This window comes from Cnephaeus nilssonii (genome assembly GCF_951640355.1).
Source record: "Cnephaeus nilssonii genome assembly, chromosome: 8".
Taxonomy (NCBI): Eukaryota; Metazoa; Chordata; class Mammalia; order Chiroptera; family Vespertilionidae; genus Cnephaeus; species Cnephaeus nilssonii.
The window spans coordinates 83,585,917-83,596,346 of record NC_137079.1 but is presented as its reverse complement, the minus strand read 5'-3'; positions in this window follow the sequence as shown (position 1 = coordinate 83,596,346).

The window sequence follows — 10,430 nt, the reverse complement described above, 5'->3', positions numbered from 1 at the left end:
TCAGACTCAGAGATGCTTTCTCCCAGACAGGGGTGCTTATAGGGGTCATTGTTCCCATTCTGAGAGCTCCCTGTTGCAGAGCTGACTGGCAGCCTGGCTCATATTGTTTGCTCCACTCTGGTGATTCCCTGAGACCCTGTGCCACACAATTTTCAGCCCCACCCAAGCTATTTGCAGTGGCTTTTCCATATGAATTGACTGTCCTGGCTCAGGCTTCAAACTTTCCTAAAATCTCTCAAACAAGCAGCAGCTAGCATCAGCATGCCCCATACCCATCAATAAAAGACTTAAGATAGCTTGACTTCGCCTGGGCTCTTCCAAGCACAACACAGGTAGCAACCATCTGCAGATTGCTCTGTAGCTCCTGCCCAGTGGCCTCAAGCAGTGGCTGACTTTGTACCTCTTGGGGGCCCAAGAGCTAGTGCATCCAGTGGACAGCTTCAGACCACACCAGATAACAACTTTACACATCCACGAGCAATGGTGAAGGCTTGGGGTGGGGTGGGAACTGGGTGGAGGGGACCATGATGGGGGGGGGGGGGAGGAGGACATCTTTAATACTTTCATCAATAAAGATTTTTTTTAAAGATTTTCATGGGACCCTGGTGTGTGATGCTGGATCCTATACCTCTGCCAAAGATACTTTTGTCCATGGATTAGAGCTAACTTATTGTTGTTGTAGTTGTAGGGAAGTTTATAATTGAGGGATATCTTATTTAACTGTCCTGGTCCAGTTGAATTTTATATCAGTCAGTGTCCTCCTAAAAAGCACAACCAATAGGATATATATTTATAAATAATATAAATTTATTTTGAGTATGGCCTTACATGATTATGGAGGCTGGCAAGTCCAAAAGCTGATGGGTGAACCAGCAAGCTAGAGACCAGGGAAAAGTCAGTGTTGCAGTTTAAGTCTGAAGGTTGTCTGCTGGCAGAATTCCTTCTTGCTCAGGGAAAGTCACTCTAATTTTTGTACTAATTTTTTCAACTGATTAGATGAGGCCCACCCACATTATGAAGAGCAATCTGCTTTACTTAAAGTACATCAGTTTAAATGTTAGACTCAGCCAAAAACACCCTCACAGAAACATTCAGAATAATGTTTCAACAGATATTTGAGTACTGTGGCCCAGCTAAGTTGACACATAAAATTAACCATTACAGACTTTGCGTTGTATCCAAAGTGCTCATTCTTATTTCCAACTCTTGCCCCTGCTGGATTAGGGGCTTTCTTTCTGCACTTTCAGAGCACATAGTGTTTTCTTAGAGGCAGGGCTCATGAGTTACCTAGCTGGATATCCTAGCAACCAGCACAGGCCAGGCTCATATTTATGTGCTCAATAAATGTTTGTTAAATATATCAGAGTTAAGAGATTGTAGATGTTCAGTTATCCAGCTGATATTACCTCTGTTACCTTCTTGAACCAACGGATATAGGAGCCCTTCACCTGTCCCTCCACATCTGGATGTAGGAATATGCATGACAGTGTGAAGGTTGAACACCAGCTTCTCCGCTACTTCACCTCTCTGGCACAGAGCAGGCACTCAATAAGTAATAACTCTCATTCAATAAAACCAGACTAGCAAGACAAATGCCTGCAGTGTTGCAGTTTAAGTCTGAAGGTTGTCTGCTGGCAGAATTCCTTCTTGCTCAGGGAAAGTCATTCTAATTTTTGTACTAATTTTTTCAACTGATTAGATGAGGCCCACCCACATTATGAAGAGCAATTTGCTTTACTTAAAGTACATCAGTTTAAATGTTAGACTCAGCCAAAAACATCCTCACAGAAACATTCAGAATAATGTTTCAACAAATAGGTAAAGTTGACTAGACACAATGTGCATTCTGATGTACCCCCAGAAGAGGCTGGAAAATCATCGGGTCCAGGTTTAAGATAAATCAGGATCATGTTGATCAGCACAATCAGGGTGCTGTTATGGGTGTCTCTGCCTGCTAAGTGTTATAAAGGTTTGATTCTGTTATTTAATCACTAGAGGCCCGGTGCATGAAATTTGTGCATGGGGGTGGGGAGTCCTCTCAGCCCAGCCTGCACCTTCTCCAATCCGGGATCCCTCTCACAATCCGGGACTGCTGGCTCCTAACTGCTCACCTGCCTGCCTGCCTGATCTCCCCTAACTGCCCCCTCTGCCAGCCTGATCACCCCTAACTGCCTCTGCCTGCCCCTCTGCCTGCCGGCCTGATAGCTCCTAACTGCCCCCCCTGGCAGCCTGCTCACCCCCAACTGCCCCCCCCTGCCAGCTTGGTCACCCCCAACTGCCCCCCTGCCAGCCTGGTCGCCCCACACAGCTTGCTGTTTGGTCATTTGGTTGTCCCTCACTAACCCCCCTGCCGGCCTGGTCGTCCCATGCAGCCTTCTGTTTGGTCGTTACTGTTACTGTGACAGCATCCCAGACAATTTGTATATTCCTCTATTATTTTTAAAATATATATATTTTATTGATTTTTTACAGAGAGGAAGGGAGAGGGATAGAAAGTTAGAAACATCAATAAGAGAGAAGCATCAATCAGCTGCCTCCTGCACACCCCTACTGGGAATGTGCCCACAACCAAGGTACATGCCCTTGACTGGAATCGAACCCGGGACCGTTCAGTCCACAGGCCGACGCTGTATCCACTGAGCCAAACCAGTTAGGGCTATTCCTCTATTATTAGTATAGATCATAACAACTGCAAGGCAAGACAGGGATTTCTTCAATATTGGGGGGCTATGAGCCTCTGGACCCCTTTTCAGAATAAAGTTTTCAGATATATACAATAAAAAATAAATAAAAATTTAAATGAAACCAATTAGCTTAAAATAGTTTTCATAAAACTAAAAAACATTTATGATCAAGTAATGTATATGCCTCAATGTTAATACATTAAAAATCTCAAGATCTAACAGCAAGTCTATAAACTATAATTTTGAAGTAGAGATATCTGCAGTAACTGTAACATAATATGAAAATATCTGTCATAGTTATTGTTACAGATTTTTACTGCTGACAAAGGTACAGTTTGCTAACACTACAGTGATTTGTTGCCTACATTCATAATTGGAGATCATGCTAAATTTCAGTTAGAGATAAGTAAAAATACGAATGATTATTTTCCTACTCAAGACTATAGACCCCCCCTATATCCCATCCACAATTCCTTTGTCAGTCTCTTATTAAGGCAAATATTTTATCTCCAATTTATAGATGAGAAAAGGGGAATTCAGAACCGATAAGTAACTTTTCAAAGATCACATGGTAAGCCAGAGTTCAAACTCAGAAACATGGTTTCCTCCTAAAGTTTTTCACAATAGCAGTGCTTCGCAATCTCTCTCTCTCTTTCTCTCTCTTTTTATTTTTTTGTCTTTTAATTTTATTTTGTACTAGTTTCAGGTGTACAGCTTAGTAGTTGGACAATCATATAGTTTATGTAGTGTTCCCCTTGATATTTCCAGTACCCCAATTGTTGCTGTTCATAGTTATTACAATACTAGAGGCCCGGTGCACAAATCATAGCCTACAGGATCGGGTCGAAACTGGCTCTCCAACATCCCCCAAGGGTCCTGGATTACGAGAGGGTGCAGGCCAGGCTGAGGGACCCCACCAGTGCACGATTGGGGCTGGGGAGGGATTCAGGAGGTTGGCCAGCCCAGGAGGGACTGCGGGAGGGCTCCAGGGCATGTCCAGCCAATCTTGCTCAGTCCAGATTGACCGGACCCCAGCAGCAAGCTAACCTACCAGTCTGAGCGTCTACCCCCTGGTGGTCAGTGCACGTCATAGCAAGCGGTTGAGCAGCCTTAGCATATCATTAGCATATTATGCTTTGATTGGTTGAATGGACAACCAGACGACCCAATAATTAGCATATTATGCTTTTATTATGTAGGATTACTGACTGTATCCCCTGTGCTGTACTTTACCTGCCCTTGACTATTTTGTAACTACCAATTTGTACTTCTTAATCCCTTCACCTCTTTCACCAAGTTCCCCAACCCCTCTGGCAACCAGCAGTTTGCTTTCTGTATCTGAGTTTGTTATTATTTTGTTTGCTAGTTTTCTTTGTTCTTTAGATTCCACATATAAGTGAAATCATATGGTATTTGTCTTTCTCTGTCTGACTTATTTCACTGAGCATAATGCCCCACAGGTCCACCCCTGCTGTCAGTGCTTCTCAGGCTTTAATGAGCGTGCTAATCACTGGGGAATCCTGTTAAAGCACACAGCCCTGGGCCCACCCCTAGCAGCTCTGACTCAGCAGGTCTGCAAGGGCGTCTGAGATTCTGCCTTTCTGACTAGCTCCCTGGTGAGACTGTTGCTGCTGGTTCTGGGAATGACCACAAGCACTTCCTGGTAATAATTTGAGAAAACTACATTTACAGTGATGAGTCTATCAGTCCTTGACTCCTGGAGGGAGAAAGAGATGATCACCCTTAGCATCTTACTTTGAAAGTCAGAGTGCTGTCAAGGTCAAGACCTGTAGATAGAGGCTTGCTCTCACCATATCCTTTTTCTGTCTCTTTTCCCCCTGGCTTACCACCCTTCCTTAAGCTGCCTTCTTTATACATGATTCTTCGCTAGGCTCCCCTGGAATTCCATTTTAAGCTGGTTTCACTTGGATAAAAATAGGGGGGCAGAAGGGAGACAGCCCCAGAGTGGTAAACCTCCATCAAGCCCTGGACATGGCCCTGCCAGTAGCTTCCAGAAAGAGTTGACAGGCCCTCTCACACTGCCCCAGGGCCTCAGTCCCTGCTGCCTCCTGAGCTATGCTCCCACACCCCGGGCAGACAGACCAGGCCTGAGCAAGTACTGGGACACTCAGCCTGCATCTAGCACTGGGTGCTCAACCTTGGCTGGACGTGGAAATACCAGTGGGGCTTTAAAAATACTGTTGCCTGGCTCCCACTGCAGAAAGTCTGCCAGTCTGGCATGCTGCCTGAACATTAGAGTTGTAGAAGCTACACAGGTGATTCCAAGAAACAGCCAAAGTAGAGAAAGGAAATCATTTACGAACACAGCTACGGACCAGGCACTATGTTGGATGTTTCACACACATCACTTTATTTCATCCTCACAGCAATCCTGTGAAGTGGGTGAGGTTATCCCTATTTTAGAGATAAGGAAACTGAGGGCCCAAAGAGGTTGAGTAACTTGTCCAAAGCGAGTAAGCATATGAGCCAGAATTTAAACTCACATTAGTCTGTCTCCAAAGCCTGAGTTGTTAGAATCCTGCTGTTTCCCAATGGAGCGAACATACATGGGATAAGATTCTCTCTTGCTCCCAGACCTAATGCTCTCCCTTTTAACTCAGTGTTTATCCTCTTCGCGGTAATCAAGTGCTTAAAAAAAAAAATGCCACAGATCTGGAAAGCCATCAGACAGCAGCTAAAGGTCTGGACATCCACAAGGTCATTTCCAGTTCCAGCTTCAGCTTCTTCAGTCTGTCACGAAAGTGACTCCAGTTCATTTTGCTGGATGCCTTCTCTGGGGTCCTAAATGCAACATGACAAGTGACAGATGCCCTGAGAGGCCGGGCGGTCCTCGGGCTGTTGTCACATCGGAATGAATGACCATCGGAGAAGACAACAAAATTCCAGGCATGCACTTTAAGCCAGGAGGGAAATGTTCAGAAACTTAGGCTGAGAATCTTAGGGGCAAGCTTTGTACTCAGCTGGGAATGCACCCTGGGAGGCAGCAGGATACGGGGACAGAGCACAGACTTCTGGACTTCGGGGTGAAGGTCCAACTCCGTCCCTTCCTAATTGTGATTCTGAGAAAGGTGCTTAAGCTCTTGAACCGACTCTCCAAGGAAGGAATAGGGATAAAAATACCTAGCTACTGGGTTGTTGTAAGGATTAAAGAGATAATGTATATACATAATGTTTGGCACAGATATCAGCCACTCAGTCATTGACAGCTACTAACATCATACCTTGTTTTGCCATAAACCTGGCCAAAGGGCTATCTTTCTTTCTCTAAATTCTCTTGGATCAATTTTCCAGCTATTAGACAATAACTAAGGCAAAGTATTGCTGATCAGCTATTTATTTTAGTGAAGAGATCCTAATTTCATTATAATGTCACTGTAAAATACTATAGTTTGATTTCCAGTCAAGAGACATGAATATTTGTTCACAGGCATTTCCTATGACAAATCCCTTAGTCTCTATATTAAGATGTACTGGAAGGGGCTCCAGAAAAAAAGAAAATGACTAATATCAGGATGTTGAAATTACTGGTAATATTTTTAAATTTATAACACACTTATTATTGTTGTAATATTTGTACTGTCCTTGAAATAAAAAACCAGTAGAGCCAAAAAGGTAAGCAATACAAATGAACATTTTTAAAAAGCTACCATGGGCTGAAACCGGTTTGGCTCAGTGGATAGAGCGTCGGTCTGTGGACTGAAAGGTCCCGGGTTCGATTCCGGTCAAGGGCATGTACATTGGCTGCGGGCACATCCCTGGTAGGGGGTGTGCAGGAGGCAGCTGGTCGATGTCTCTCTCTCATCGATGTTTCTAGCTCTCTATCCCTCTCCCTTCCTCTCTGTAAAAAATCAATAAAATATATTAAAAAAAAAAAAGCTACCATGGCATTAACTTGTACATCCATATCTGTGAAATCATTAAACTCCCCAAATAACCCTTTAAGGTCTACATTACTATACCCATTTTATGAGTCAGAAAACCAAAACTTCCCTAAGATCACTCTGCTGCCAGAAAGTGGATCAGAGAAGTGCCTCGGGAATGTGTGCTCCTTGGAGAGCAGGAGCGGCCAGTCCGACTGGCTCAGAGAAAGGCTGTGTCCTGCCCCGAGTTACAGAGCTCATTAGCTGCAGAGCTAGGGCGCTAGAACCCAAGTACTCAGTCCTCCAACTTATAGAAACTCATTTGAGAAAAATTGCCATCTTTTAACATATTGTTAAAAAGAAATAAAATCTTACCTTATAATAGAGAAACATGCAAATTGACCGCACCTCCGCTATGCCCACAATAGGGCCGGCGGGAGGCTGGGGGCGGGACTCCAGGTGGCATATCCGCCGTTGAGAAGATCAAGATGGCGGTGCCCAGTGGCCGGACCCATGCCGCCGCTCCCGGGGGTGCCTGGGGCAATCGGCACCCCGGGGGGGCGTGGCCGGGCCCATGCCGCCACTCCCCGGGGTGCCTGGGGCGATCGGCACCCCGGGGGGGGCGTGGCCGGGCCCATCGGCACCCCGGGGGGGCGTGGCCGGACCCATGCCACTGCTCCCGGGGGTGCCTGGGCCCATCGGCACCCCGGGGGGGCGTGGCCGGACCCATGCCGCCGCTCCCCGGGGTGCCTGGGGCGATCGGCACCCCGGGGGGGCGTGGCTGGCCCATGCCGCCGCTCCCTGGGGTGCCTGGGGTGATCGGCACCCCGGGGGTGTGGCCCGGCCCCTCCCGCCCCTCCCGGGGGTCCGGGGGTCGATCGGCCACCTGGGGGGCGTGGCCCGGCCCCTCCCGCCCCTCCCGGGGGTCCGGGGGTCGATCGGCCACCTGGGGGGCGTGGCCCGGCCCCTCCTGCCGCTCCTGGGGGTCCCAGGGGCCGAGGCTTTCCAGGCCTTGGGCACCAGCGGGGAGCCTGCACCGATCGCAGGAAACCACTGGGGGTCCGCTCCTGTGATCCCTGGCAGGGACGCTGGGTGCGGCGAGCCCAAGGCCAGGAAAGCCTGGGGCGGAGACTTTCCCGGCCTTGGGCACCAGTGGGCAGCCTGCACGGATCGCAGGAAACCACTGGGGGTCGGCTCCTGCGATCCTTAGCAAGGATGTTGGGTGCCGCCGAGCCCAAGGCCACCGCCCGGGGCCAAGCCCCGACCCTGAAAAAGGCAGAAGGCGGTGGCCACAGCCAAAGCCTGGGTCCCTGGTGCCGGCAGAAAACTGGTGCAGGCAGCCAGGTGAATGAAGGTCTATTGCACGAATCTTCGTGCAAACGGGCTACTAGTTCTTAAATAAACCTTTATTGGATAACTTAGGTAAGACATGCAGTAATTGTCAGAAAATGCCCTCCCTGATCATAACATAAAGATTTGTTGCCCTTTTCCCTCTGAAAGCGCTTGAGATGGGTGGATGGTTTCCCAAAAGGCATCCGCATAAATATTAGCACCAGGCAGAGAAACTCTAGGCACCACCTGCCTGTGGAAGCGGATCAAGTTGGTAACACGTGTCTGTGTGTCTGCTTAATGGAGTGGGTGGAGAACAAGACCAAAGATGACTCTGTGTCAAGTGAAAAACATCTTCATATGGAGCCGAACATATGCAGATCCCATTAGAGCAATGCCAGTCATTTGCAGATGTTACCTGGCAGCTTTGCACCTGGCTCTGTGAAAAACACTAATTGGCTTAAAGGTATAGTTGGACACCTGATTGGCTGGGTTGCAAAGGAAATTTTAAATCTGTCAATGTGATAAGTTTCAGCAGGGGCCTGTCCAGGGCACTCTGCACAATGGAGTATGTGCTGGACGTTGGCTGAGTCATATATCCAGCCCCAGAGAGAAAACAAAATAATGCAGAATTACCCAAGATAGATTTAAACAAATATAAGCTCTCTCAGCCACCTACCTGAAAAATGCAGCAAAGATTTATGCTTGGAGCTGGGAATAAAAACTACCCACGTCGAAGTCTGTGCTGTTAGGTCGTGGGTGAGGCACTCCCCCATTTAGAAAAGCGAAAGGTTCACCACTCTAGTGACCGTGCAAATGCAGAATGGTTCTCAGATGAGAAATTGATGTTGCTGTTCCTCACAAAAATATTAGTAATGCCTCGAACAAACACCTCTCTTCAAGGAGCCCAGAACATTCAATGCATTTCTCATTACTTCCCACTCCTTTCTCATTAGTCTCGCAGTCTCACTCTGTGGGCAGGAAGGTGGGTGGTATTCCACGAGGAGAAAGCAAGGCGAGGCATGGCAGACTGAGGAGCTGAGCTGTGGACACAGCTTACCAACCGCCCAGCAGGCATCATGCCTCAGCGCCCCAAGGCCGTGAGTGTCTCGCTGGCTGATGGTGTAACTGGTACAAAAGTAAAAAAAAAGGGCAAGAGTCAGAGAAGACAAAGGCAGACAGGCTTATTAGGAGAAAAAATCCCCAAGTTTTCCTACCATTGTAGATTTATAACTCCAAGACAGCAAAGACCAAAAGCTGTCTTAGGCTAAGCAGCCTTGAGAACAGAAGTGGCTGTAGGGGGTCAGAAGGGGAACACAAACCATAGAGTCCCTGGCCATGCATTTCCTCATTGAGTCCAGAAAGTAGGAACCCTCGCTGGAATCCGCACAGTAAAACCCTTTCTTTTGGTTGATCAATGTTTCCCCTAAAACCAATTTATACTATGGTAATTTCACTGCCGCCAGTGATGAGACTCTGAGCAATTACCGCCTGACCTCCTGCTAACCTCCACTAACGAGGTGTCCGTGGCTCCAGATATTTCCAGTCAGTTAGACCAGTGACAAATTAGTCAGCCAGATGGTTCTCCTTCCCCAGGGGTAACTGTCAGCTCAGTTTTTGGGGAAAAAGCCCTAATTTCTTGATATTAAGAAATACAAGAGGCCCGCAGACCTGCTGATACCGGACACTCTACTCAGAGCCCTACGAAAGGAGCTGAGTGCATCACCGAGCCACACACCAGACCCTACAACCACCCTTCAGTCCTTCATGCTGTATGAAAAAACACGCACAAACATGGTAACACTTAAAAATAATCTATTTGTCTTTGTATTTCTACACAGAGAATATGTAGGGAATAGTTTTGCTTTGCATATATTTTGAGCAAAAAAAAATTCAAATGAATAATTTTATCAATTGTATATTTTCGGGTTTTCTGATTTTCCCCTTCACTTACATTTGTTAAAATTTAACATACCACACTCCATACGGATTCTTGCAGTTTCATATCATGGTAATATGTACTCAATTATGTCTGTAAAGAAAATTGATGTTCCATACATAAATTCAATCAACAGAGCCAGAGATAATATGTTCACCATGTGAGCCTATATATTGTTCTTAATTCACAAGACTGCTGTGAAAAACATATTCCTCCCCTGACAAAACAAAATTCAGACGTGTGCTTTATGGTAGATAGTCCCTTTATGTTATGTTAACCCAACCCTGTCCAGTCCTTCATCTGATCTGAAAACAGATGACAGATGACAAGAGAATCTCCATGCCAGTGAAGTGAGTGCACTGTGCCACTGAATGTCCAACTGGCCTTGGTGGATCACTAAGGTGTGGCCATCCCACGGGGCACCGTGTGGGGGCGGGCGGGGGAGGAAGATGATGAAAGGGCGAGAGGAGAAACAGAGGGCATGTCTACTTCTCCTCCCGTTAGACGCTGGCCTCTGAACAGTGGCCTTATTCTTCTCTAACACCAAGTATGGGATCCAGGCATTTGTGCGGACATATTCAACAATATATTTTAGGG